Source organism: Macaca mulatta, chromosome 9 (genome assembly GCF_049350105.2).
Source record: "Macaca mulatta isolate MMU2019108-1 chromosome 9, T2T-MMU8v2.0, whole genome shotgun sequence".
Taxonomy (NCBI): Eukaryota; Metazoa; Chordata; class Mammalia; order Primates; family Cercopithecidae; genus Macaca; species Macaca mulatta.
The window spans coordinates 56,351,055-56,377,875 of record NC_133414.1 but is presented as its reverse complement, the minus strand read 5'-3'; the positions used below and the strand labels follow the sequence as shown (position 1 = coordinate 56,377,875).

General features: G+C 47.2%; 1 long non-coding RNA gene across 1 annotated transcript; it reads right to left on the bottom strand.

Annotated features, from left to right (window-relative positions):
• Positions 1 to 3,052: 3,052 nt before the first annotated feature.
• LOC107000112 (uncharacterized) lies at positions 3,053 to 20,508 on the bottom strand. Its single transcript, XR_001447070.3, has 4 exons — positions 19,440 to 20,508; positions 17,938 to 17,986; positions 17,608 to 17,705; positions 3,053 to 5,660 (listed from the first exon to the last, which is right to left on the bottom strand). It is a non-coding gene; the product is annotated as an uncharacterized LOC107000112 (long non-coding RNA).
• Positions 20,509 to 26,821: the final 6,313 nt, after the last annotated feature.

The following is a 26,821-nucleotide window of genomic DNA, read 5'->3' as shown; positions in this document are numbered from 1 at the left end:
TACTCTGCTTCAGGTGATCCATCCAACTCACATTTGGTTTATACCCATGGAGCCACAGGCTTTTCCTGAAGGAAAGCTGTGGTGTGTGGCCTCCCGGACTGGCCACCCTCCCCTGGTTGTGATCAGTGTTCTGAAGCCAGTACCAGTGGTGGACAAATCCCACTTAGTGGTGATCTCACTCAGCCATGGCTTTTCACTCAGTTGCTCCTACGAGAAAGATGGACACAGCATGGTTATCCCACATCCATGGAACTTCCAGTTTTGGGAGACAACTTCTCTGGGTCCCTTTGTCACCACTCACAATTCTCTGTGCAATATCTTACCGCAATTCAGATGGATTAACTGAAGCATGGCAAAATGACAAGACTGGCCAAAGCCCACGGGGAAGCCGAGAAAGGGAAAGCTGGCCTCGAAAGCCGCAGACTGATGTCTGCTGGGGCTGCAGGTCAGCTGCCCTAGGTCTGCAGGCATTCAAAATGGAGCAGAGGCTCGGCCCCTGCCCTCCTGAGATGTGCCAGAGGCAGGCACCTGGGAGTGTAACTTGAAGGAGGAGCTAGAGGCACTGTGGGTCTGGTTCAGCTTCCCAGAGGGCCTCATAAGAAAGGTGTGGTTCAGAGGGAAGCCTGGTGAGGGCTTTGCGTAGAGAAGGGCAAGGAGGGCATTGTTCTTTCTTAGGAAGAGTCAGAAAGCCACTGAACCAGCACATGCTCTGTCCCCAGAAGCGGTGGCACTCTCACCTCACTCTTCCACCACCTGCCTCTGTAACCCAGTTGAAGCCACTTTCCCCTCACAGAAGTCCTGTCACTGACTTCCCAGAAATGAGGATAGGCACGTTCACCACTTCAGAAGAAAGGACTCTATAAGCACAAATGATGGGAGACTCTCAGCCCCAAGAAAGATGTTTTTCAAAAGACCAAAGAGGGTAAATAACAAAAGCACGGATGGTGTGAGGTCCAGGCGCTATTTTTAGGGTGGTTCAGGACAGACGGAAGATGGAAGAGGTGATGCTGGCTGCCGGTCCTGCTCCGTTTTGGTCCTCACCCCCGGAAAGCACTGAATCCTTGATTGTTTGGTTAAAAACATCCCAGAGTGGATTTTGTTGTTAGCTGCTCTTGATCTTTTAAAATTTCCTGCATGTGCTATTGACTGCACCCCCGGCCTTGATAGAAATCCAGACAAAATTGTCAGCCTATGAGCTGTGGCTTTGTCATCAGCAGGCTCAGCCGTTCTGGCGACAGGGGCAGGAGGCTGCGGGGCAGGAAGTCGGGCTGTGAGCCAAGCCTGAAGTGACTGGAGAACAGCCTCAGACCCACCCTGGCCTCTCGTCTCTCCGTTCCTGCTCCTGCACCGGGCAATGGATGATATTCCTACGTAGGAAACCAGAGGAGAAATTCTGCCGCAAGCACAAAACGGCCTTACACAGTGAGTTATCAGAAATGCCACTAAATGTTGCAGGTGTGCATTTGCAACTTTAAGGAACACGCGGCCCCGGGCTTCACTGGGCCCCTTCACCATCCAGCCCTATACCTGAAAGGTGGGGCCTACCAAAATGCAGATGGATGAAACCACCACAGCCGGATTTCTCCGTGTGTCCTAACTTCTGCATAGTCTAAGCTGAGTTAGCCTCACTCTAAGGAATGGCATGATGCGAGGTTCTCCTGGAAGGAGGGGGTTATCTTAAGACCCTCTGGATCTAAGTGGGGCCTAGCACATGACTGGCACCGACTGGTGAAGGAGAAAGAGAAATGGTGAAGGAGAGGAAGGGAATGGAGGAAGGGGAGAAAGGGAGAGGCAGGAAGGCGAAACCAGAAAACAGGCAGACACGAAGCAGAAGACCTTCACCCACCCAAACACAAATCTCCAAGCCAGAGCACTTCAGCAGCCGGCAGGGCTGGAACCAAAGGGGTCATAGCAGGAGGTGGCCTGAAGCAAAGGAGTCAAGAAGAGAGGACGGTGAAGTCACTGAGGACGTCTCATGCTCCCTCCATCGAGGCCTCAGTCACAGAGGCCTTCTTGCTGCTGAGTTCCTAAAATGGAAGAACCACAGCGTGGCAATGACTCGGAAATGTTTGCTCACGGCATTTAACAAGAGTGGCTCACGCCTGTAATCCCAGCACTTTGGGAGGCCAAGGCAGGCAGATCACAAGGTTAGGAGATCGAGAACATCCTGGCCAACATGGTAAAACCCCGTCTCTACAAAAAATACAAACATTAGCCAGGAGCCAGGCGTGGTGACCTGTGCCTGTAATCCCAGCTGCTTGGGAGGCTGAGGCAGGAGAATCGCTTGAACCTGGGAGGCGCAGGTTGCAGTGAGACGAGATCACGCCACTGCACTCCAGCCTGGCAACAGAGCAAGACTCCATCTCAAAAAAAAAAAAAAAAAAAAAAAACCGGACGCATTTTTGCCATTCATTTCTTAGCATGCAGACTTCATCAAAAGCAGCATTTAACTCTTCCTCTTCCTCTTTATCTCCCCAAGGGATGCATTATGATCTACAGCTCTACCCTTAGTCCTGAAGGAAGTTAGGTAAACTCTGGAGTGGGAAGACTGGTGTTTCTGTCTCCTCAGCTACGTAAACACGCCTTCAACTGTTACATGCTGCAACTATAAAATAAAGTTTTATAACAGCCCGTTTCATGTTTCACAGCCCGGCTTGCATTTCAGTTTGTGGGAGGGTTGCGGAGGGAGGTGGGCCGGGAACTGGGGAGAATACACACGGGGAGTTCATCAAGGTGTAGTTTAACGGCAACTGTTGAAATAAAAGATGAGAGGAATACCAATTTCTGTGAAAGGCAGACGTTAACACAGCCCTGTCAAAGCTCCAGACGGATATTGGCATTGAATATGTGCAAGGTGGGCTCCCATGACAGGCCACCCCCTAGCATTCCTCATGACCAGTTGTACAGTTATTCACAAGACAAGACGAGTGTGAGGTGCCTCCTCTGAGCAGGACACGATGGAATTTGCCCCGTCTTGTGTGAACCAGAGTCTCTGAAACTCACCCTTGAGTTAGAAGAAAGGTAATCGAATCAGAACACCCCTGAACAGCACTGTTTTTTAAAAAAATCTTTTATTTTAACAGAATCTCCCAGTGGCCATTCCGACTAAGAAAAAAACTGAAGAGACTAATCTTCATTTCCATGGCTAGAAATACAATTTGAGAGCACATTTTACCTAAGGGTATTAAATTATTTGACTACTCTGAAAACCTTTCCCAAACCTTAAGGATTTTAAAAGGAGGGAGTGCCATTGCCTCTGCTTCACAGAGGGAGAAACTGAATGAGAGGAACAGGAGTTTAGACAAGTTCACCCAGCATTCATTTGAAGGAGTCAAGGTTAAACCTCAGCATTCCCAACAACGCAAATTTGACAGTACTAGAACCTCAGGAATTCTAATTTCTAAAGATCTACTTTATCGAAAGGTAAAAAATATAAAGAAAAATCTCCCAATATAGAAAACTGGGATCCCAACAGTTAAATATATGTTCTGCGTGTGTACAAAGTCAGAAGTTTAGAAAAAAGGCACGTCAGAAACTGTGACCTCCCTTGCCAGTGTAGCTCTCATGAGTAGCATAAATAAAGTGCCTGAGAATGCATTTTAAAGAATTATTTAATCTCTTGTAAGTCTGGAGTTAAGTATTCTGAATTCAGTGCAAACTCGTCTATATTCTTGTTGAGAATACATTCATTTACACTAATGTCAAACTTCTAAGGCCCCAGCATCTACATAGTTTTGGAAAATTCTTTCATGCTAGAACCAGAGAAGTCTCAGGCTTCCTTTACAGCCACGATTCCTGGTCACCCTGACACTGAAAGTGTCAAGTTTTGAACGTGAACAGAGTTGGTCATTTTATCAGTATTTCAGGACTCAGCAGGTTTTTTCTTTTTTCTTTTCTTTCTTTTTTTCTTTTTTTTTTTTTTTTTTTTTTTTTTTTTGAGAAGGAGTTTCGCTCTTCTTGCCCAGGCTGGAGTACAATGGTATGATCTCAGCTTACTGCAACTTCCACCTCCCGGGTTCAGTCAATTCTTCTGCCTCAGCCTCCCGAGTAGCTGGGATTACAGGTGCTCGCCACCACGCCCAGCTAATGTTTGTATTTTTAGTACAGACAGGGTTTCACCATGTTGGCCAGGCTGGTCTCGAACTCCTGATCTCAGGTGATCCACCCGCCTTGGCATCCCAAAGTGCTGGGATTACAAGCACGAGCCACCGTGCCCGGCCCTGGGACTTAGCTATTTCTCACCACAAATCCAAAATCTGAAAATTCTCGTTTCAAAGAACTAAATTTGTTTGTGTTCATGCCAGCAATTTTCTAAGCTGAAGATGCTTCCTTGCTGTGCACTGAGATGATATGTAGGTCAACTTGACTGTTTTAATCAACTACAAGCTCATGTAATTTTCTGTGTCACAACAGCTTTCCAATATAATACTCTTATCTCTGAAAACACTGTATTTTAAAAACAAAACAAAACAAAAATTGGTCATTGATTTTTAAAACACAAAGAAACTCTCCTGTTATGTATTTTTTGTAATTTAGTAAAAGTGAGCACTTGGGAAGAGCTCCCTGCAACACACGATGGTCCTGGTGAGGCCTGCGATTCACATTCTGGGCTGTCAGCTCTGATCTCACAGTGCCCACAGCACTTGGCCACCACCGCTTCCTCAAAAGAAGCATTTAACTCTTCCTCTTCCTCGTGAATGCATCAGTGGCTAACCGGAGAGTGCGCTCAGGGGCCCTTCATGGAGTCTCTGTGGGGAAATCTGATTGTCTCCACGTCGCAGAGGGATTTGTGGAGGTCCAGGATCGGGTGGGCTGCCCCATGTCACACGGCTTGCAAGTGGAATCCTGTCTGAGAGGCACCAGATCCCATCCTCTTTCCACTGTATTGCTTTTCTATGCAATGGAAGAAATTGAAGTACACCTTTCATCAGGTGTCCGCCATTGGCTCCAGTTTGATTTCTGAGTCTAATCTACATTACATATAAACCCATCTACCTAATCCATATTATAGGTAGAAATACATCCTTCACCGGCCTCATCTCCTTCATCCCCAATGCCTCCCAGGTTGAATCACAATGAGCCTGGCTCTGCAATTGGCTCTTAGCTGTGGTCTCTGCAATTCCACCCTTGCCCTCTGCCCCTATAAGCATTCACCACCCAGCACCCAGCATGATTTCATAAACACGTAAATAAATCCATCACTCTCTGCTCAGTGCTTTCTGGTGGCTTCCCAGGCCCTCAGAAAGAAACCCAGATTTCTTAGTGTGCCCTTTGTACCCTCTACTGAAGCACACACATGACCCCAGCCACTCATGCATGAATCTGATACAAAGGGCCATCTCATTCACCACGCTCCACATTCTTTGCATTCCCAAATGCTCCAACCTCATTCGCACCTGGGGACCAGTCTGTCCCTGCCTGGTGTCTTCTGGCTTACTTTCATGCCATCCGGTTCTCAACTAAAATGTTCTCATGGAAGCAGAATGGTCTGGAAGCCAAGTCCTGTGATTTTGCATCACATCCTCTTGCCTTCTCTTCTTCACTGCACTGTAGCTCTCTGACATTGGCACTCTTTCCCTCCATTCACTGTTTCCCACCATGCACCGTCAATTAGAATGTTGGCTCTCTGCAAACAAGGCTGTGTCTGCTCCAGGACTGAACTGTAGTTGGAAAAAACAGATGTAAAACTCACCTGCTGAATTTCCTGATGCTCCATAGGACTGTCCTCCCAGCACTGGACCAGCCTCCTCCCCTCTGGGTGGTCTCTTCTCCAGGTCAAATGTGCCTTGTGTGTGAGCTGTCCCCCATGCCACGTCTAAACTCTACCCCATGTGAGGGCCCCCTGAACTCTGCAGACTCCAGATCTGAGCTCAGCCCTGCAAATGCCACATAACTGGACGATGTGACTCCAGGGAGAGCCTTGAACACATGGAAAGGGGCCCAACATTAGCAAGAGGAGCCCGGTTCTGCAGAAAGCCTCGGTGCAGTTCAACTAAGATGGCTATAGTCCTTTCACTGCCCCTCACCCTTCACTCTACCATTGCTGGGGCCGGGGGTCCTGGATGGTGGGAGCTCTCTCTGCCCCAGCTGCTCCAGCCAGATCCTCCTCTCCCGGCCTCATCCACACAACCTCCAAACCTCCATGAGTGGCCTTATTGGCGAAGATAAGACTCCAGGCTCAGAGGAAAGCACCTACTCTTAAGGCTGAGAACCAAAAGCAAGGGCTTCTCTCCAGGAATGCGCCCCTCAGAGGGAAGGTTCTAGTGAGGCAAGGAGTGCCAAGCTCACCCTTGGAAGGTTTCTATAAACCTCTGGCAGGCCTCTTCTCACTTCTCAGGAGGTGAGCTAATTTCTTGGTTGAGTCAATGTAGTAGAAAGTCAAGATGGTTTGATATCCATCTGACTCGGAGTCAATGTAATTTGTCAATTCAGAAAACTCAGTCTACGACAGGATTCGTGATCTGGTGAATTTGACTTTTCTGCCTCAACAGCCACGTGTGGCAAATGCCCCCTCACTCTTGGTTTCTGAATTCTCCTATCTAGGAACTGGAAAGGCCCTTAGGTCTCAGAATCTACCTTATACTGTAGAACCCATGGGCGAGTCCCCCTGAAAAAGGCAGGATGGCACTGGGAGCCCAGTCTCCTGGGTCCTGGCCACGGCTCTGCCTCTACCCACAGGAGGTTCTGCTCTGATACTGCACATCTCTGCATCTGTGATCACAGCATAGTTATACCCTGTGACTTCTGAGGCTACTTTTAGCTCTGGGATTTCATACTCAGGATTTATAGTTGTAACTGGTTTGAGGCCTACCTCCTCAATGAGGTCTTTTTGATGGCCCTGTCTAAACATGTCCTTGTCTCTCCTCTGTGGCTGCACACTGCTTGCTTCCTTCACACCCTCACCTGCCCTACCATGACTCACCCCCTCCATGTTTGCACTCTCCACCTCCTGCGTGGTTCTCCAGGCACCAAGATGCCAGGGAGCCAGTACTCTCCTTCAAGGCCACAGCCCCAGGACCCAGCACAGTGTGCCTGGCACCAAGGAGGTGCTGGACATTTGCTGAGTGAACTGATTATAGCCTCTACCTCTGAGGATGCATTTGTGGGAAAGGGCAGTTCACCCTTCACAAGGCTGGGTATGCTGTGTGTGAGCCTAAAATATCCAGATTGAGCTCACATCAGCCTCAGTCCAGTTTGGTCTCAGGTCTAACCATTGACTCTTCTAACCTTATTAGCAATTACTCAAATTAAAAAAAAAAAAAAGCATAGAGTTTCTTTAGAATCCTCTTTTAAAATCCTTCCCTTTTAATTTGGAATATAGTGGCTTGGGAGAGCTGGAAGTCGAAAAACAAAGCGATTCATTCTCTGGCCAAGAAATGTTCAGAAGCAACAATGGTCACGTTTATACTACCATGGCAAAAAGAGAATGCTTAAATTAAACCATTACTGATTTAAATTCATGAACTAAGATAATTGATATTGAATATTGAAATTAAAGACTGCATTTGTGTTCTTAAGTCTGCCTGGTGGAGAACATTTGAGTAATATTTGTCTTTAAAGAGTACGTGGGTGATGAACCCTGAAAATAGCCTTCCTTCTATATCAAATATGACTTTAACAAAACAAGTTGGACTACATTCAAATCTGCTTACATAAATGGAGTTTGTAATTTTTCTTAATGATTTGAGATTCTATAGTAATTTCATGGCCACATGTGGATTTGAAGAGATATAAGCTTTACAAAAAATCTAACATAAATTAAACTTCATTCTATATTTATTCAATACATATTCTTGTTTCAGGAGAAAATATTTACTGGATGATACCTTTGTGAGAACCATTCTCAGTAGCAGATTGTTATAATGACATGGTTTCTTGCTTTAACAAAAAATAAATGGTATCATTTAAAAAAGAAAAAGAAAAAAAAAGCTCTCCCCATTGGTGGCCTGGGAAGGGAGCACATGGTGACGCTCAGCAGCTATCTCAGCTGCAGCCCTCCTGGCAGGGTGGGGTGGAAGGCAGGCAGTTCTCTGCTCTGAGGCTGCAAATGTGGAGGCAGCAGAGCCCAGGGAAGTCAGGTGCCCTGGCCGCTGCCCCTGTACTCCAGCCACTGTCCTGGGGGCAGTGAATGCTGAGACAGGGTCCAGGTGGAAAGCTGGAATCGCTTGGATTTCCCCAGAGCATCCCTTGTCACCATGTCATATTCTGCCAGGCAGCCTACAGCATCCAACAGCATCTCAGAAATGGGGACTGTCTGGGGTAAGTGCACGTTTTTTGTGTGTATTTGGTGTGTTTGGTTTATTTTAATTATTTTAAGCTCAAAGTCGAACTCTACTCTCCCATCCTCCTGAGCTGTCATTTATGGAAATCGCAATGTCCCCACAGGACCTGTGTGTGAAAAGATAAGGCCATGTGAGAAGAACTTTGCCCATGGGCACCCCTCTGCGGGCTCAGCCAATGTAGGACTCTGTGTTCACCCTGCCCTGTGGCACAGCCCTCTCTGGCACTAGGTGACCTTGGGATGTTGTCCTCCTGCTCTCCAGTCAGCCTTGCACTCTCCTCTCAACTCTGAGGCCAGTAAAGGAAGGGAGTCCACTTGAGTGGAAATGCCGAGGGCGTGGCCCCAGGGGCAGATCAGAGCAGGCCAGCCGCGTGTACAGAGCTCCGAGTCTCCAGTGGGGCCGGGCAGTTGGCAGCTCTAAGCGGCCCCCGCGGAGCGCCCATCCTCTGTGGTTTAGAAGCACGTTTGCCTCACATGGCAAGCACTGCTGCCTTTGTTCTCCTACAACTCCTCAGGGGCTGAGCCCTTGGGAATGAACATGCACAATAACAGGTTGCAGAGGCCTGAGGATTGTTTCTGACAACAGCAGCTCTCTGTGACCGTGGCTCCCAACTGCATCTTCCCCAGGTCCTTTAGGCGCAGACCTGGGGAGGCGGTCACCCCTCAAGTAAGAGGGTGACAAAAACTAAATGAGTCAAGCCACCCCACCCACCACCCTCCCCCTGAGGCAGGTGCATGTTCTCAGCCCTTTGACAAGGCTCCCTAGAAGTTAGTCCCTTTATGAAAATCGGCCTCCCCCTCTGGCGTGCGTGTGTGTGTGTGTGTGTGTGTGTGTGTGTGTGTACACAATGGCATTGACCTGAAAGTAAAATCCAATAGGTAAGAAACATCCTATTCCAACCATGACAGACCCTTCCCCCAATGCACGTGGGTGGAGCTTGGTCACCATCCCCAAGATTTCTGGCTCTCAGTCTCAAAATGTGGGCTTAGCAATGTATGGAGTAGCCTTTCCAAGTATCCCCTATAAGCAAAGACAGTCTAAAACCAACATAAAAATGAGTGTGCATGTGGGTTGAGAGTTTTCAAGATCCAGGACGGCGCATTAAAAAGACCTAGAGAGCTTCAGCAGTACTGAGGCCTGGCCCCACCACAGACCAGTGAAAGCAGAATATCTGGGGAGGCGTCAGGCGTCTTTATTATTTGAACTCCTCAGCTGATTTTAACAGGTAGCCAGGGTGGAAAATTCTGGGTCAGGCCTTACAGAGACTGGAGTCCATGGCTCCTCCAGCTAGCCTGATAACAATTCTATCCACACAGGGAACCATCCTGTCCCCACACACTGCGTGTCATCCAGCCAGTGGTTCTCAGGCTTTGATGTGTGTCCAAGTCACTTGGGAGGATCATAAGGACCACAGAGCCCCAGGTTCCTTGGAGTGGGTGGGACTCGGGCCTGGGGATTTCTCAGAGCTCCTGTGTCAGTCTGATGCCCATCGGAGTGTGATCACCAAGGGCCTTGTCCTTACAGAGAGTAGAAGGTGGTTGAGCAAGCACAGCAATTGATGGCAGTGCTCCTTGCCTGTTTCACAGTAATACCAGCCAGGAGCCAGCTGAGCCTCCTGCAGAGGTGAGCCAAAGAGAGCCCCCCACTCTTTCACCTCCGCCTCCCACACACACCAGAGATCCGTTCTGGAGCTGTGCCTGTGCAAAACCCAGTTTCCTCAGCCACTGCGGGCTGGGGTGGGCTTCTGTGCTCTCCACCTGTCATCCCAGGAGCGCTGTCCCGGGCTCCACCTGACTCAGGGAAAGGTCTGTTTCCTGTGCTCTGAAACGCTGGGTCTCCAGACACTCCATCCATGAAACAAACAAAATAGTGTGAGTCTGTGTTCTCAAATGGGAAGGCCCCAACACACGCTGCCTCCTGGCCCCTTGAATTGGTGCTCCCCACCAGGCCCACCACGCAGGCTCTGTGGTCCATGAGGAGACAGGCTCACGATGGGGCCTCCTCCCAGGAGACCAAGCTCCCAGGAAACTTCCCCTCAGACCCACGGCTCTGAGCTGGGTAATGTCTAAGGAGAGGCACAAGAATGACTGGTCAGGGACTGGAGTCTCTGCCTGGCCTACCTAAGGGTATCCTCAGCTGCAGGTCCCCTTACTCAATGAACAGAACAGGGAGGGGATGCCTCTGAGCATCCACCCCTGAAGCCTATCTGTCTCAGTCTGGCCACAGCCCCTCCAGCACCTGAAATGTTAACTCTGCTTCCTTCTAGAAAGCCTGAGGCCATGGAGGAGGCTGGGCGGGGGCAGGTGTGGATAGGTGGACTCTGGCCAGACAGGGCCCTAAGGTGCCGCCTTGCCTGGGTGCCCAGCCCTGATTCTGGGACAAGGACCATGCTCCACACCAAGCACACTTGCCAGCCTGCCCTGTCTGCTCTGAGCCATCTCCTCAACCCACTGCCTCTTCCCTCTGCTGGACACCCACCTCTGACGCCTCCCCCACAGCTCCATGTCAGCTATATGCTGTCTCTGTCTTCTCATTAGGACTTTAGGCACACTCCAAACAACATCTCTTTTAATTTTTATTACTAAAAAGTTCCTCTCCAGCAACACCAAACCACCAAGGGGTGGCCGGCAGGGCAGCACTCTCTGGGTCGGGCCAGCAGGGGTGCCTGGGAGGGGGCTTATGGCAGAGGGGCAGGGGTGGGCCACTCCCTGGATGCATTTAGGACTATTTTGCAGATAGGTGATGGGGAAGCACCCACAAGGATAGAGTTTGAAATAAAAAGCAAGCTAAAGCCAGGACTTTGAGGAATGGAGCTCAGATCCCCAAAACTTAGCATGTAGAACAATGTTTTTGAATCTTACTGGGCATAAGACTCACCAGAAAGAGATAAAAATGCAGATTTCAAGACAGCCGAGGAAGCTGCTCCCACAGCAAGCCCTGCTAGGCCTGTGGTGTGTTTCCAGGAAAGATTATGGGAGACTCGATGAAGAGAAAAGCAGAATCCAGGGATGGGTGAGGTCGGACAGCCAAGGCCAGAGCACAGGGTGTAAACCAGAGAGGTCCTGAGGTCCCAGCTGATGGGAAGTACACGAGAGGTAGGAGGGCTGTGAGTGGAACATGGATCCTAAAGTCACAGATCTCTGGGCATGACTTCCTGCGATTCTGAAAGCCTCCAGCCTTCAGGTCAACCCTTGAAATGTGAGCAGGTCATACAGAACCTCGGGGCCTGTGAAATCTTCCTCCTTAGAAATAGACTCTTAATTTATAGAGTTGAGAGTCCACCCAAGAGGAAAGAGCTGGATTTATTGCTGGCAAAATATGAAGGTTGTAACACGATACCTCTTCAAGTCTCCTTGTATATTTTCACGGGCCAGGCAGTAATTGCCTCCAGAGGTGAGGCCCTGATGGGTTAGGGGAGGAACCCTACCCACCCGCCCACCAGCTAGGAGGAGGGGGTCTGGGGCCAGGTACAGCTGTGGTAAGGATGCAGGACAGAATGCACTGAGAAAAATAAGTCATGGTAGGGTCCAGCAGGCCCAGGAACTAGCAAATAAGGAAGCCACAGAAACAGAGGGAAGGTGGTAAACACAGCAGAAGGGAGCCGAGAACTTCCTCGTTACAAAAGCAGGAGCCCTACTCTGTTCCCAAAGGCCTGAAATCTCTCCAGAGGGTAGCCATGTCCACACAAGGCTTCCTCTGGGTGAATCAGGCACAATGAGGGCCCGGGATGAGTCACTCTCGCTCCAGCCTGGCATCTTCCCTTTGGGGCCTTTCTGCAGACAGAAAACTGTAGCCAAATTAGGACACTCTAAGGATCTGAAGGCACCAAGACCTGCTGGCCTGTGACCAGAAGCATCCAGATTTTCCGCCTGATTTGGGGTGATCCTTAAGTCATCCGACTCTCATTTTCCTCATGGTGAAGGGTGTTTATTAAAACCCAGTGACTTGTGAAGACCACCAAATGGTACCTATGTGATGTCAAAGCTGTGCTGGAAGAAGGGAAGTGTATTCTCCCAACTAGTGGTTCAGGAGAAAGAGGCATGACTCCCACAAGCACTGGGAAAACTTTCATCCACCAAATAATCACACAAGTCATGCAAATGAACACTGTGGGAGGTGCCTCAAAGGAGAGAACATGCACCTGCCCCTGCCCCTGGCCCTGGCCCTGGGGACGCTGGCAAAGATTCTGTGAGGAGCTCACCTTTGGACTGAGGTCTGGAGGATAAGCACATGCCAACAGGTCAAAGAGGGGGCAGACAGTATTGGGGGCAAACAGAGCACCATGCAGATGCCTAGAGCAGGGGTTTATGGTGAGCTCAGCCTCATGAGAGGTTGCAGCCAGAATGGGGAGGACTGTGGACCAGGTAAAGATCTAGTCATTGATCTGGAAAAAAAAAAAAAAAAGGCACGTGAAGCATGTAGAGCCATTGAAGGACTTTAGGCAGGACAGCGGCATAGTGAAGCTTTGAAAAAGGCCACGCTGGCCAGAAGCAGTGCAGGGAGAGGCCTGCAAGTTGCAGGACCAGCACAGAGAGGCGTCCTGGCCATTTCCACCAGGCAGTCTCAAGAGGGCTGCTGCAGCTCCAACTGAGACGCTGGCTGTGGATAAAGGCGGATGTGTGAGACCACCTGACAGACAGAATCAGCGGGGACAGACTGCATTTGGGGTAGATGAGGGTTTGCTGTCTCCACGGCAATATCCTAACAGGAGGACCACGGGAACAAGGTGTGACTTGGAGCTCCAGATTCAGGTTCTGTTTTTATTATGTCAAGATCCAGGTGCCATCTACATGGGAGCTTCAGGAAGGCAGTTGGCTGTGTGTTTCTGGAGCTGAGGAGAAAGCTCTAGAAGGAGATTTCAGTGTCTATGTCAGCTGCACACGGGAGTTCACGAAGCCAAGCTCCTGAATGAGGCGGCCAGAGGAGAGCTCCGCATGAGAAAGAGTGACAGCCAGAACTGAGTCACAGTTGCACCCCATGGACAGTAGCCGTGTGCAGTGCACAGAAGAGGAGAGAATGGGGTCTGGAGGCCAAGACGGTGTGTCAGAAGGAGGGAATCGTTAGCAATGACAAAAGCTGCTGAGACCCTGGAAAAGAGAGACAACAAGAGAACTCCAAGGGTTGTACGGAGACATCATCCCGAAAATGCTGAAAAGTCAGTAGGCGACAGACTGTAGGGACATAGGGTTGCATGTGAAAACAATTGGGGTGAGTGAGGAAATGTCAACGCTTTTGAATATGTGAGAAGTAGGATTGGAGTGTGCTTGGGAAGATCACGGTGGCTTGAAAGGAGAAGAAGCTAGGAATTTCATTCTCCGCGTTAATACTGCCATCTTGTAAGAAATAACGCAGTGTAGGACAAGGTTGGAGCAGTCCAAGAATGGATGGGAATGATCAAATCACAGCCACTAAGCTTGCGGGAACTGAATTAGGGGGTGACTCCACAGATATGGAAAGGAGAGCAGCTGGACTTAGTGTTGAATGGGCCACTACAGGGTGAAGGCACAGACAACTAAGAGACTGGCAGGAAGGAGAACAGAATCCATGCCCCTGTCAGAGCTGGATGGCCAGGGATTCTCTGCTGAGCCATTGTCAGGGGCAGCTGTTTCAGGCTCCAGTAGAATGTCACAATGTGGAGACACCCACCAGTCACTGTTACCTGAAGACCTGTGCTCAGGACACAGGGCAAGTGGGTGTGGGGCCGGCAGGGACTGCAGAGTTCACTCAGGGACACGTGTGGAATGCACAGAGGGGCTGTGGGAACACAGAGCCCCAGAGGAAAGGACAGTGGACAGCAGGAGTGAGCAGGAGACGCGGAGAAAAGGATGGATGAGGAATGGAGCCCTGTGGAGAAGGGCAAAGAGACTGCTTCCACCGTGGCTTTGCAGGGAGATGCCGGGCAAGGCTTCTGCAGTCCCCTGGGTTTGGAGGGCACAGTTTCCACTCGTGTGTAGGAGGAGGAGCCAAATGGAAAGGGATGGAGACAGAGGAGGAGGGCAGAGGGGCAGCAGCTCAGGACCACACCATCTGAGGATGGAGAGAGGGCTGGGAACACGAACAGCCCCGGGGCTCAGCGCAGGCCGCCAAGGGAATTCTTCAGTTGTCTGCTTTGGCCACTACTATTTGTGTGTGTGAATATGTGCGTGTGTGTGTTTTCTGAGCTTTATTGAAGTATAACTAAAAAATAAAAATTGAGTATTTAAGGTGTACAAGGTCATGTTTTGATATAAACAGGCATTGTGAGATTATCAAGAACAAGCTAATCACCATATCCATCACCACATTTTTTGTAAGAATACTTGAAATCTGCTCTATTAGCAAATTTCAAGGATATAGTGCAGCATTATTAACTATAGTCACCATGCCATGCATTAGGTCTTCATAATTTATCTAATAAGTAAAAGTTTCCTATCATGTTTTTCAATAAGAAAGATGTGTATGGAGAAGTCAAAATGGCCAATGAATGTGGAAAAAAGAACAAGATTAATGGCAGTGATTACCCGACATGCTAGTTAAGACACTGAAACATTGTCCATCTGTCAAAGTAGCAAATGCAACCAGTTTCTGCAGACACATCATTTGGGTTAAAGACAGGACTGCGTATCATAGGATGGCATTTTTCCCTGGCTCTGCGGCTGCTGCCATGGTGGCTCTCCCAGCCCCTGCTGTGGGCATGCCTGGAAGCGACCCCCAGCCTCCTCGCTTCCCTGTGGTGTGGGTCGCTTCCTCTAGAGCTGCAATTACATTTGAGCCAGAGTCAGACACAGAGGCTTCTGAGCCCTGAAGATGCTGCAGGATCTGCGGGGCTGCAGGAAGCTGCCTCAGGACCTGCTTGTGCAGGCGGGAAGGCAAGCTCAATGGCAACTCCATGATGTCTTAGAGATTTCCTCTAATGTCACAAAGGGAAGAAAGACCAAAAGTGCCATATTTGAGGTCCAGAAACAGAGCAAAGTGGGCACTGTAACTCAGGATGGGTCAAGGGACCTGGCCACTCACATATAGCTGAGAGGTGGCAGAGCCGAGATTTCATCCAGGCTGCCAAAACCCAAACACAGACCCTGCCTGCAGCACGCTCTGCCTCTCTAAGTCCACCCTGCCTAGGACTAGGAAGGCCGCGTGTCCTCCCACCCAAGGCAGGCAGTGGTGGGAGGAAGTCAGCAGAGAGACCAGGTGAGGGCCCCCAGCACAGCCACAGCACAGCCCATGTGAGCCTGTCGGACATCGACACATACCACGTGTCACCTTGTGCACAGTCAGCCCCCGAGCAAGGGCACAGCAGAGCACCTGGTCGCAGAGCAGTGTGGACAGAAGAGGGCACACTGGCCCTGCTGGGGAGAGTGGGCAACTGAGGAACATGCTGGGGCCAGGGTTGCCACCAGCTAGCCTGAGCCAGGGAAACTATTCAACTTTTTTTTTTTCCCAACAAAAACAATGACAATTTTCTGTCCATTGTCATTTCCTAAGAACGCTTACGGGACAAAGTCTGAGCTGCAGTAAACAGCCTGGGAGCCAAAGTCCTCTGGCTCCAGCGAGCACGTTAGGCATGATTCATCTGGTGAACATTCTCTTTCTAAAGAGGGAAGGCCAGGTTAAACAAGGGTTTGCACAAAGCTCTCTTCCTGTGACAAACAAAAGCCTGGGCTGGGCCAGCCATCAGTCCAGGCTCAGGAGAGGTCCCTAACCAAGTTCGTATGTGGCTCCCATGAGACCCTCCCAGATGGGGCTTGGGGAAGATCTGATGATGATGGTGATGATGATGATATGGTGTTCTTCCAGAAATGCCTAAAATGTGCCAGTAGAGTCTTCCCTGGGAAGTAATATTGTCCTGGCAAAGCAATGGTATCAGGAGGCCTTTAAGTCTCAATCAGAATAGGAAGGAGAAGGTACCTTTGGGAATAAATGAAGCACCGTGGGCCCCAAAGAGAGCCAACATGCAAATCATGGCCTAAAGACGACCCAGGAGGGAATGGAGCTCAGGACCAAAGAGGGGACACAGAGAGGAGGCAGCAGAGGGACCGGCAGCACCATGATCCAGGCATCCATAGTGGCAACGCCAAGCAGCAATGGCCCTCCTGTGCTCAGCGGTTACACGAAGGCCCAGATCAGTGCCAAGCAGGTGGTCTACTGGGTAGGCAGGGTATGAAGGAGACATTTCCTGCCTGATCTTGTCAGCCAGGCTCACATCTCAGACCAATCCCCATCCCACCTTAAATTGCAATCCACATCCTTCTCAGGAAACAAGAAACCCCTCAGTCTGCACAATGCTTTCTTTGCCATGATTTGTATCACCTATGTCTTGCTCTATGATTTGGGGATTATGTCCATTGTTTGTTGGCTACACTCTCACCCCTCATTTGGAATATGCATCAGCTGCAGGAGGGCAGGGAATTTTTTGTTGCTCCCTGATATCCCCCTAGCACCTCAAGCAGTGCCTGGCACACAGCAGGTGTCCACAGCACTTGTTGAATGCAGAAGTGAATGAACGGTAGGATAGAGTCACCCAGCTGACTTGGACCCGGACTGGCCCAGCTGGTGGTCTACACCGTGATTTGCTGCATAAGCCACGCAGCTTTTCCTGCATCGACACAGATGCAGCCCCTCTGTCCAAACATGGTGCTCCCTCTGTCATTGATGGGAACCAGATGGAGTCTCGCCTGTAACATGACTGAGCACTGATTTCAGTAACGTAAGTGAATTACCAAAATGTAGTCATTATAATCTATCTTCATCTTAGTGACACACTTGGCCGGCTGCTATAAACCAGGGCTTGAAGAGTGAATGTGAATTTACAGACCTCTCAGCTCTGCCCACAGGACCCAAATTTGGCAGAATTGTCATCTCTATTGAACTGTTACAACTTAATGATGAGCTCTTCTACCCCCAGATTTACCCGTAATATGTGGTAACCCAGTTATAGGAGCTGTCTGATAATTCATCCTAGTACATCAGATTTGGAAAGACCTTTAGGGTCATCTAAACAAATTCCATCTGCTTGAAACAAATGCCACTAAATCACAGCTACCACTCTTCTAAGACTGGGCCAAAGCCCAGCTCACACAACTCATCCCACTCAAACAACAGTCCCACACACAAAATGAAGTGTCCACTCCTAAAGCTGAGTCAGCCCTGAAAGGTCCGAGGGCTTGAGCGACCTAGCTCAGGCATGACAAGTGACTTTCAGAACTGTTACTCAAACTGAAGAGTGTCTGACTCCAACCCAGCACTCCCAACCATTATGCTCACCACAGACTCTGAATTCTGGAGAAAATTGTCAATAGAGATGTAGAGTATTGGTGACTCATAGGTCCTTGACACCTGCACTCACCAATCTTAACAACATTAAAAGCGAGAAGGCCAGACATTGTTGCTTCCTGATGTGATGAAGGTACAGCAGGAAGTGCACAGCATTCATACAAAGTGGCTCTGCAAAAAAATAAAAAATAAAAAAATACGTGAGTTTAATCAAGCATTGGATATTAACCCCCTGTAAGAGACGTGGAAGATAAATCTTCAAGAAGAGGGCATTTAGCTAAATCCAGAACATAATCCACTCTACAGAAAAATGACCCATGACCAAGTTTTTTCAACAAATAAATGCATTTAAAAAAACAGGGAGATGTATTACAGATTAAAAGAGACCTAAGAGACACCTCACCCAACCACAGTGCGTGGACCTTGTCTGCATCCTGAATCCAGCAAAGCACCTGCAAAAGGACAATGATTTTTATATTTAGCTGAGATTCATTTATGATGACTGCAGTATACTATTCCATTCTACACCTTTTTCCTTTTTTTATTTTTGTAGATTTAGGGGGTACAAGTACAGTTTTGTTACGTGGATAGATTTCATAGTCGTGAGGCCTGGGCTTTTGGTGTAATCATCACTTGATTAGTATACATTGTACCTGTTAAGTAATTTCTCATCCCCCCCTTGCCCTCCCAACCTCCCCCCTTTCTGAGTCTCCAATGTCTGTTATTCCACACTCTATGTCCATGTGAACACATTATTTAGCTCCCACTTATAAATGAGAACACACAGTATTTGACTTTCTGTTTCTGAGTTGTTTCACTTGAGATAATGGCCTCCAGTTCTGCACATGTTACTGCAAAAGACATGATTTCATTCTTTTTTATGGCTGAGTAGTATTCTAGGGTGTGTGTGTGTGTGTGTATTATACACATTATATATATATAAAACATACATGTTATATATATACACCAATACCAATATGGTGTGTGCGTGTGTGTGTGTGTGTGTGTATATATATATACTTCTAGAATTTGCTTCAAAATACTCCAGGAAAAATAAAACATAGAGTAAAGGGGTAGATGAAGTAAGAATAGCTAAGTGCTGATCATTATTGAAGCTAGGATATGAACAAGTGAGGTTTCATTCATATTAAGTATACTTCTACATATGCTTAATATTTTCCATAACAAAGTTAAATTTAAAAAGAAGTAATGACACCCAGGAATAGAATCTTAAACACCAAAGCAACATTGTACTTTATATGGAAATGGTCACGCTCTCCCTTTGAAAAGCTTTCTCATCACGGGAGATAAAGTTACCAACTTAGAGAAACGGAAGGATCTCAGTGAGAGACTCCCCAGGAATATACCACAGAAAGCAAAAGCATAATGGCTAAGAGATAAAACTATGGAAAATTTAAGAAAAGATGTATGTTTTTAAATACTAGTGAAACATTTAAATATACATAATGAACTGGTAAAATATAAAGTACATGTCAAAAAATCTTAACATTATCATTACATTAAAAATTTCATAATCCTATAAGAAAAAATAGACTATTCCCTCCAAACGGGCAAAAGATATGAGCAGAAAGTTTGTGGGGGGGAAAGGAAAGGTATAAAGACAGTGAATATGCATAAGGGAAAAAACAAGCACAGGTTCACTTGTAATAAAATCAGCACATATTTAAAAAGAACATCAAGGTCTACACATTATTGACAAGATGAGCTCATTGGAGAACATCGCATAGTCCCGCTGTGGCTGAAGGGAAACTGTTCTTCCGCCACACTGCTGGTTCACACTCGCTATTTATATGTAGCAAAAGCTCATTAATGCCCTTTGTTTCAGCAGTTCTTCTTACAACTATTTATTCATGAGAAGTAAAAACAAACAAAGGTTTGTCTTACCTACAACAGTAAGTACAGGCAATTTCTTCTGGCGCTATGTAAAAATTCGTGCATGATTGAAGATGATGAACCCTTGGCTTGAAGTCAGAGGCCTGAATCCTGATGCTGGCCTACTTTTAGGACTTGGTTTCTTCTTATCCTATGGGCTAAAAGTTAGCACTTAAGTCTACAGCTACTGAAAAACTGGAATAGATCTAAAAGACAAAGTGTTTATTTTTGCTAATATATATAAGCTACCTATTAAAAACCTGCCTATTCAGTAGATACCATTTTGCGCATCAGACTAAAATAATAAAAATAATGATCTTCTTCAGTCTTGAGTCTTGAATCTCAGAATCTTCATCTGTATGGTGAACTCACTGGGATAGTTTTAGAAAACACATCCATTGGCCAATACTCTGAGTTCTAGTCCAACATGAAAAGCATATCCTTGTGTTATCCAAGTCATGAAAGTAGAGCCAGTTTCCCTAAGATGTATTCTTGGAATTTTCCAGAAGATTAATTCTTCTCAAGCCTTAGATTGCTACAGGATTGACCTCGTGGGCTAACATCCATAAGAGGACATTACCAGTTGAGAACCCACGGACTTACAGGTGAAACTGACTGCAGCTTGCTTCTATCTGAATTTCCCCTGAGGTGAACAAATCTGTGCCAGTAGGAGTTGCCCAAGTCTCCATTCTAGAGCAACAGGGCTGTTTTGAGTACAGTTATGAAGGAGGAAAAGCAGCTCCATGCCTCCATGGAAACCCAGCCTGAAGATCTCAAGATCCTGGTCCCTGAAGAAGCAGATCCATGGCACCAAACCCCACACTGTACAGCCCATCTAAAGGTCAACGGCACCTGTGCAAGAGATATTAAGGAGGAGCAACGATAAACAAAATCAGAGCATCTATGAGCTTACTCTAGTGGCGAATTTGAGGAAAAGCTTTGGCGTTATCCAGCTTAAAATTGAAGTCAAATGCTGCAGCGTTTCCAGAAACATGAGGCACTGGTTTGTCCCCAGGACAGGAAATACTGATGTTGACTTTCATGATGGAAACAATGACTTCTGCCCACTCTCCACCCTCCTTTCTTACACTTAGAAAATTTGGCATTAAAATGAAAGGCAAACCAAAAAAGAAATGGAAGGTGACAACCAGAGAAAAGACCATGTCAGCAAAATCCCAGCTCCAAGTCCTGAGCCCTGATACTGAAGATGCATTCACAGTTTGACACAGAGGGTGGTATTAGGATCTAGGAACAGATCGGGGAAAATTTGAGTAAAGGAAGCACCTGACCAGGAGAGCCAGGCTGCACTTGGAATCACTGGGGAAGGAGAATCTTGGTTACATTTGCTTACCAGAATTACCCTCCTGTGGGTTAATCAATCCTAATAGGATGCTGAAGGGTTTTTTTTAAATTTTCAATTCAGAGGCCCATTTTTAAAAATATGCTCACTGTTGGTTAAGGTACACAGCTGATTTTATTAATATATATAAGGATCCATGTCTAAAGAACTCAAAGTTCTTATTAAACTCATAACTACTAAATTAACAGGCACATATACAACATAAACATTCTCAAATACAGGACTGTGTCATGTTTAAAACCCTACTTGTTCACTGAGCACCATTTTATGCAAAACTATCTGAGAAAACAGCTGCCAATTAATATTGGACTAAGATAAAGTCAACCTATGCCAATGAATGGAGCAATATTGGAACCTATTTTCCAGAACTAACTTGATCATTCAACAAAAAATTCTGGCAGGAAAAAAGAAGAATATATACATACACACACACATATACAGGTTCTTTTCAGAAAACGTCTCAGAAATGTGGTCCTCATCATGTGAACGCAGTGTTCATATGTGTGCTGCCTGATTTGACTCTCAGCTTTCTGTCATTGCATTGGTGTTTGGGGGGTTTTGTTCTCATAGTACAGAAAAACTTTCAACAGTTAAATGTGTGCAAAATAAAATGCAAACAGCACAACTCAATTACTTTCCTTCAAACTGATGGCATGTTTCTCAGTGTCTGTCAGTTGTTTTAACAGAAACTTTTCTATCAAAATCATCTGCAAAGAATTGAAATTACCCTTTCAACATTTGTTTTCCAAAATCCCTGCTCTGTTTTCTCTTTGAAATTCAAAATTACTAATATACCATACTGCAAATATAAGTGCCTTTCTCCAGAAAGCTCTAGTGGCCAAGTAGAAATGTTTCCCTTCGGATCAAGGAAATGGTATTTTGTGATTAAATTAGTTTGAGCAACACAGTTCTGGGTGTTTTATATCACAGAGCTGTGATTTTCTAGCAGATGGCTTCGACATTTTTATACTGAGGCAAGTTTTAGTTTTCCAACCTCAGTTAAAATCTTTAAAACGTTTGCTTTAGAAGGAATTACTACACAATGGGAAAAGAACCATACGCAATACCTTATCATTTAGGAAAAATATTCCATTTTGACACTGGATTTCATTATGGCCTGTTTTGTGTAAGTAGGCTGCAGGTTTAGTTGCTACACACATTGTTAGGGCCCTGCAAGCGTCTGTTTTTCGTTACCCTCCCCACACAACCCGGGCCTCTGAACCCCGGTGCCTGCATCTGTGCGCATACATGCTGTGATTCATTACAATAACAGGAATCTGCTGCTGTTATGATTGAGATAAATCAGCTTTGTGGTCTGGGCAGCCATTCTGATAACCATGGCTCCACCTCAAATTTGCTGCCTGGTCTTTAGCCATCTGCAATACAGTCTGGTCGACGAAGTAGACACACAGATACTATATTTTCTTAGGAATTCGAATAAAATAGATACTGTGGGCCAGAAATTTAACTAACACCTTTCCCTACATTAACTAATTTAATTCTCACAACATCTTTAGTGGTTAACTCCTTCTCTTATCTGCCTTAGGTATACTAAGGGATTGCTTGCCCACAGCACCCCAGTTGGTGTGCAGCTCAACTTGATCCCTGGGTCCCAGCTCTGAACAGCTGTTATGACATGCTGTCACCTTGCCATCTTGGCTCCAGGGTGAGGACTGGAGTCCCCCACTGTTCATTTCTGTAGTGGGTCCTGAAGGGAAGAAGAACCGGACTTGGTCATCCACACTCTCCCCAGCCCAATCACCTGTCTGCACCTTGGGGCTGGATACATCACTGGCCATGGCATAGACTGGTCTCTTGGCAAAGCTGAGGGGAGGTTAGCCAACCTGGAGTCTTCTACCTAGTCAGCTCCCACTAACAATGATAACTGTGACTTCTCTCTCTCTTCTTTCTTACATCCTGTTTTCTTTCTCTTTCTTTTGTTTTTTGTATTTTTGTTTTGTTTTGTTTGTTTGTTTGTTTGTTTGTTTTGAGACAGGGTCTCACTTTGCCACATAGGCTAGAGTGCAGTGGCATGATCACAGCTCCCTGCAGCCTCTACCTCCTGGGCTCAAACAATCCTCCTGACTCAGCCTCCTGAGTAGCTGGGACTACAGGGGCATGCCACCACACCAGCTAATTTTTTTTTTTTTTGTAGATATGGGGTCTCACTATGTTGCCCAGGCTGCTCTCAAACATCTGGACTCAAACAATCCTCCCACCTCAACCTCCCAAATGTTGGGATTACAAGCATGAGTCACCACACCTTGCCTCTTCCAGCTAGTTTTATATTTGCTTCCACAGCAGAGAATTTTAATATTTCCCTTTGTGTAGCACAACTGAAAAATTTACTGTTTATCTAAAATTCAAATTTATCTGGGCATCTTGGTTTTATTTGCTCACTCTGGTCGCCCTAACTAGGTGATTGCCAACGCAGAATGCATCGGACTCCTTAAATAGCAGGACAAGGTCACAAAGGTGGAGGGCCTGGTCCCCGGTGCTCCCCGACTTCTCCTAGTGCCCCTTCCCTGGCTGGCATCCCACATGGAGTCCGCCCGTCACTCCTGCTCACCTGACCTAAGACCGTGGCCATCCCTTTGCCGCCAGCCAGTCTCGCTCGGATGTCCCTGCTACATGAGCTCTTCCCTGCCTGCCCCGTCTTGCACACCCTATATGTTCATTTATTTTATATTTATATATTTCATCCCACCCAATTAGACATCAGGGACCTGGATTGCCCAGGGCACTGCGGCAGCCCCATCTAGCACATGGTCGGCTTCCTGTTAGCAGCTGTGAATGGATGAATCCTCCAGGAAACCTTAGCATTCCTTGACACACTAACAAGGCTTCTGACACATGGTGCCTAACGAGGGATGTTCCAGTGGTCTGACCAGGTGTGAAGTGCCTCAAGCCATGCCAAGAACTCCTTGGACAGCACGCTGACACTGCACATCACTCTCCCTCTCAACTCCAGGGCCAACTGGCAGCTTCTATGTCACTTACCACAGTTGCCTTGCAGTTCGTTGCATGTCTTTGTTATCTGCCAGGCCAGACTGAGTTCACACAGAGCAGAAACCACTTCCCCGTGCCTTTCACCTCGTTGAGTGAGCATCCAAGAAGCACAGACTCTGTGGTGGGGGTTGCATTGTACACATGTTCAAGCACTCACACGCTCCTCGGAGCTCTGCCCAGGCCAGAATGGCCAGCATCGGGTCATGGCGGATGGAGCCTCACAGACACTGTGCAGATGCAGTGGAGACGTGGCAGTCAGGATGGAGCACTCATCCCCATGGGGCTTGATGCTGTAAGCCAGCTGCGAGGGTAGGAAGCAGGAGCTTAGCTGGAGTTGCCACCAAAGTGAGGCGTGTTTTCATTGGTGAGGCCGAGTTTGACAACAGGACAGAAGAGTAACCAGAGAAGGGTAATGTAGTTCTTGTATTTCCCGGGCCTCTCAAAACTATCTGAAGAGCTACTTTTTGCCAGGTGCTCTACTAATCACTAAAATACAGATGAATAGATGTGACCCTAACCTTGGGGGGCTTGTGATTTTCTCCCACGCTCCTCTCAGCTATCACCTTGTGAAGGATGAAGATACACATCCTTTATCACTTTGGCTGCCTGGAGCCTACTAGAGAATTGGCCTCAGTAAGATCATTGTTATTGCTCCATGTTCCTCTAAGAGAAGGGACTAGAACAAAAGGGAAAGACTCAGAAAAGGAATTGGGCAAAATCATATAAGCAAGAAGCTTTCAGCAGCCTAAATTCTCCAGCAGTGGAGTGGGCCTTCCTTTGGGAGGATGCATTTCCTTTTTCTGAATGTGGCCAAGCACGGGTTGGGCCACCTCCTAACAAGAACCCTGTGGAGGAAACTCAGGCACGTCCGCCATGCCTCTCAGGCCTCTTGTGACCCAGGAGGCTCCGTGATCCCTTGGTGGTGATGTGGCTGTTTTCAGAGTCTTTTCAAGAACTCTGTATTAGCATTCTCCAGAGAAACAGAATAATAAGATAGAGAAAGAGATATCTATATATAGATACAGATAAAACGAGATTGATTATGGGAATCGGCTCATGGGATTGTGGATGCTGAGAGATCCTACGATCTGCCCTCGGCACCCTGGAGCCCAGGAAAGCCAGTGGTGTGATGCAGCCCAAACCTGAAGGCCTGAGAATCAAGAAAGCCAACAGTGTAGGTTCAAGTCTGAGTCTGCAGGTCTGAGAACCAGGAGTGCTGGCATCCACAGGCAGGAGAAAAGAGGCAACCCAGCCCAAGGAGAGAAAGAGAGAATTTTCCCTTCTGCCTTTCAGTTCTATCTGGGCCCTCAATAGATCACATGGTGCCCAAACACATGGGTGAGGGCGGGCCTTCTTACCCAGTCTGCTGATTCAAACGCTCATCTCTTCTGGAAACACCCTCATGGGCACACCCAGAAATAATGTCTGACCAGTTGTCTGCATCTTTAAACTGGTCAGGTCGACACATAAAATCAACCCTCACAGTACGGATGATACTAGGTGATTCCCATAACATTTATTAATTATTCTGCAAAAGAGTCAGGAATGTGGATCCTTGGTCTTTCTGATGATCAAAATCTTTATTCACTGACACTGTACCTAGCAAGAAAACATTATCTAACAATCTGTCCCCTCCTCTGGCTCAGCTTTTCACCCTGCTCTGCCCTCCGCCTGCATCTGGTATCTCTGTAGAGGGACTCCATTCCCTCACAATCCATATCCACGCAATGGGAAAACCCACAGGAGCAGGATAAGGGGACAGATTGCGGTCCTGCCACAGTTCTTCTCCCTCTAGATGACAGAGGCTCATCACATGCCGATCTGTGGTCGCATTCCATTCTGGTGACACATTTGAAAGGACGTGTTCTTTTAGGCACAATAAAATTGAATCTCATCTCCACATGTGGAGCTAAGTAGGAAAATTACCTTAATTAAACGCAGCAGAATTCAGATTTATTGCCCACCACATGGAGTGCTCTTAGTCTCTGAGGACCGAACCTGATATTCCAGAAAAGCCATTTCCCACTGGCGCTGTGCACTTGTCCACCTATGGCCTTCAGATGCACGGACTCAAGAAGAAGAAATGTGTTCCACAATTTTCAATGTGGTAAAGAGATTTACAGTTTAATAAAAACCATAAGGCCAACGCAAGTAGTTGAAAAGTGAATGCAAAGTCAAATTGCTGTTTGGGCCGCATGTCCTAAGCAAGTGGGTTGACTGTTTGGCCTCCTCCCTGACCTCACTGGAATCAGAGGGTCTTCTTTGTTCTCAATAAACTCATGCTTTGGTATCCTATAGGTTGTTTTCAGTTCCAGGTAGTAAAAACTATTGACTGTGAGAAAGAGATTAGAGAAATAAAGTAATAGATCAAGAGGATATAAAACTGAAACCCTGAGAAGTAGATTGTTTTCCCTAACAAATAGGTCTAAGGTGGAAAAGAGGAAACACACAGAGGGCCCGGAACACGGTGAATGGCCCAATTGTGTGACAAGCAATTCAGAAGGGCAGGCAGCAAGGCTTGCCAATCTAGCAGGCGCTTGTGTGGGGCCAGAATTCCCTCTGAGTCATTAATTTTAAATAGTGCTAAAATGCTGGTATTCTCATTGCACATGAAATAGAATGAATGCTCTTTATAGACAAAGAAGTACTTCAGGGATGCCGTCGATCCTTACTGTACTTGCCTTGACCATGGTTTTTCCTCGGCTTGTTTTCTTTGTTTTAACCTGAGCAATCTTACCAGTTCCCATCATCACCATAGCCACCTCTCATGAAATGACTCAACTGCTGGCTTCTCTTCATGGGTCCAGAGCCCCATTTCCAGTGTTTAACTGGGTGCCCCCACTTGTCCACTGGACATCTCAAACGGGGCTCCCACAGGCACCTCAAATTCCACATGCCCCCAACTCACCTCGGTGTCTTTTCCGCTAAGCAAGCTCATCCTCCTCTCTTCCCTGTGCCCATCAATTCCATCCGCAACCCCAGACAGACAACTCAACCAGAGGCTGTCATGCTGTGCTCTGCATGA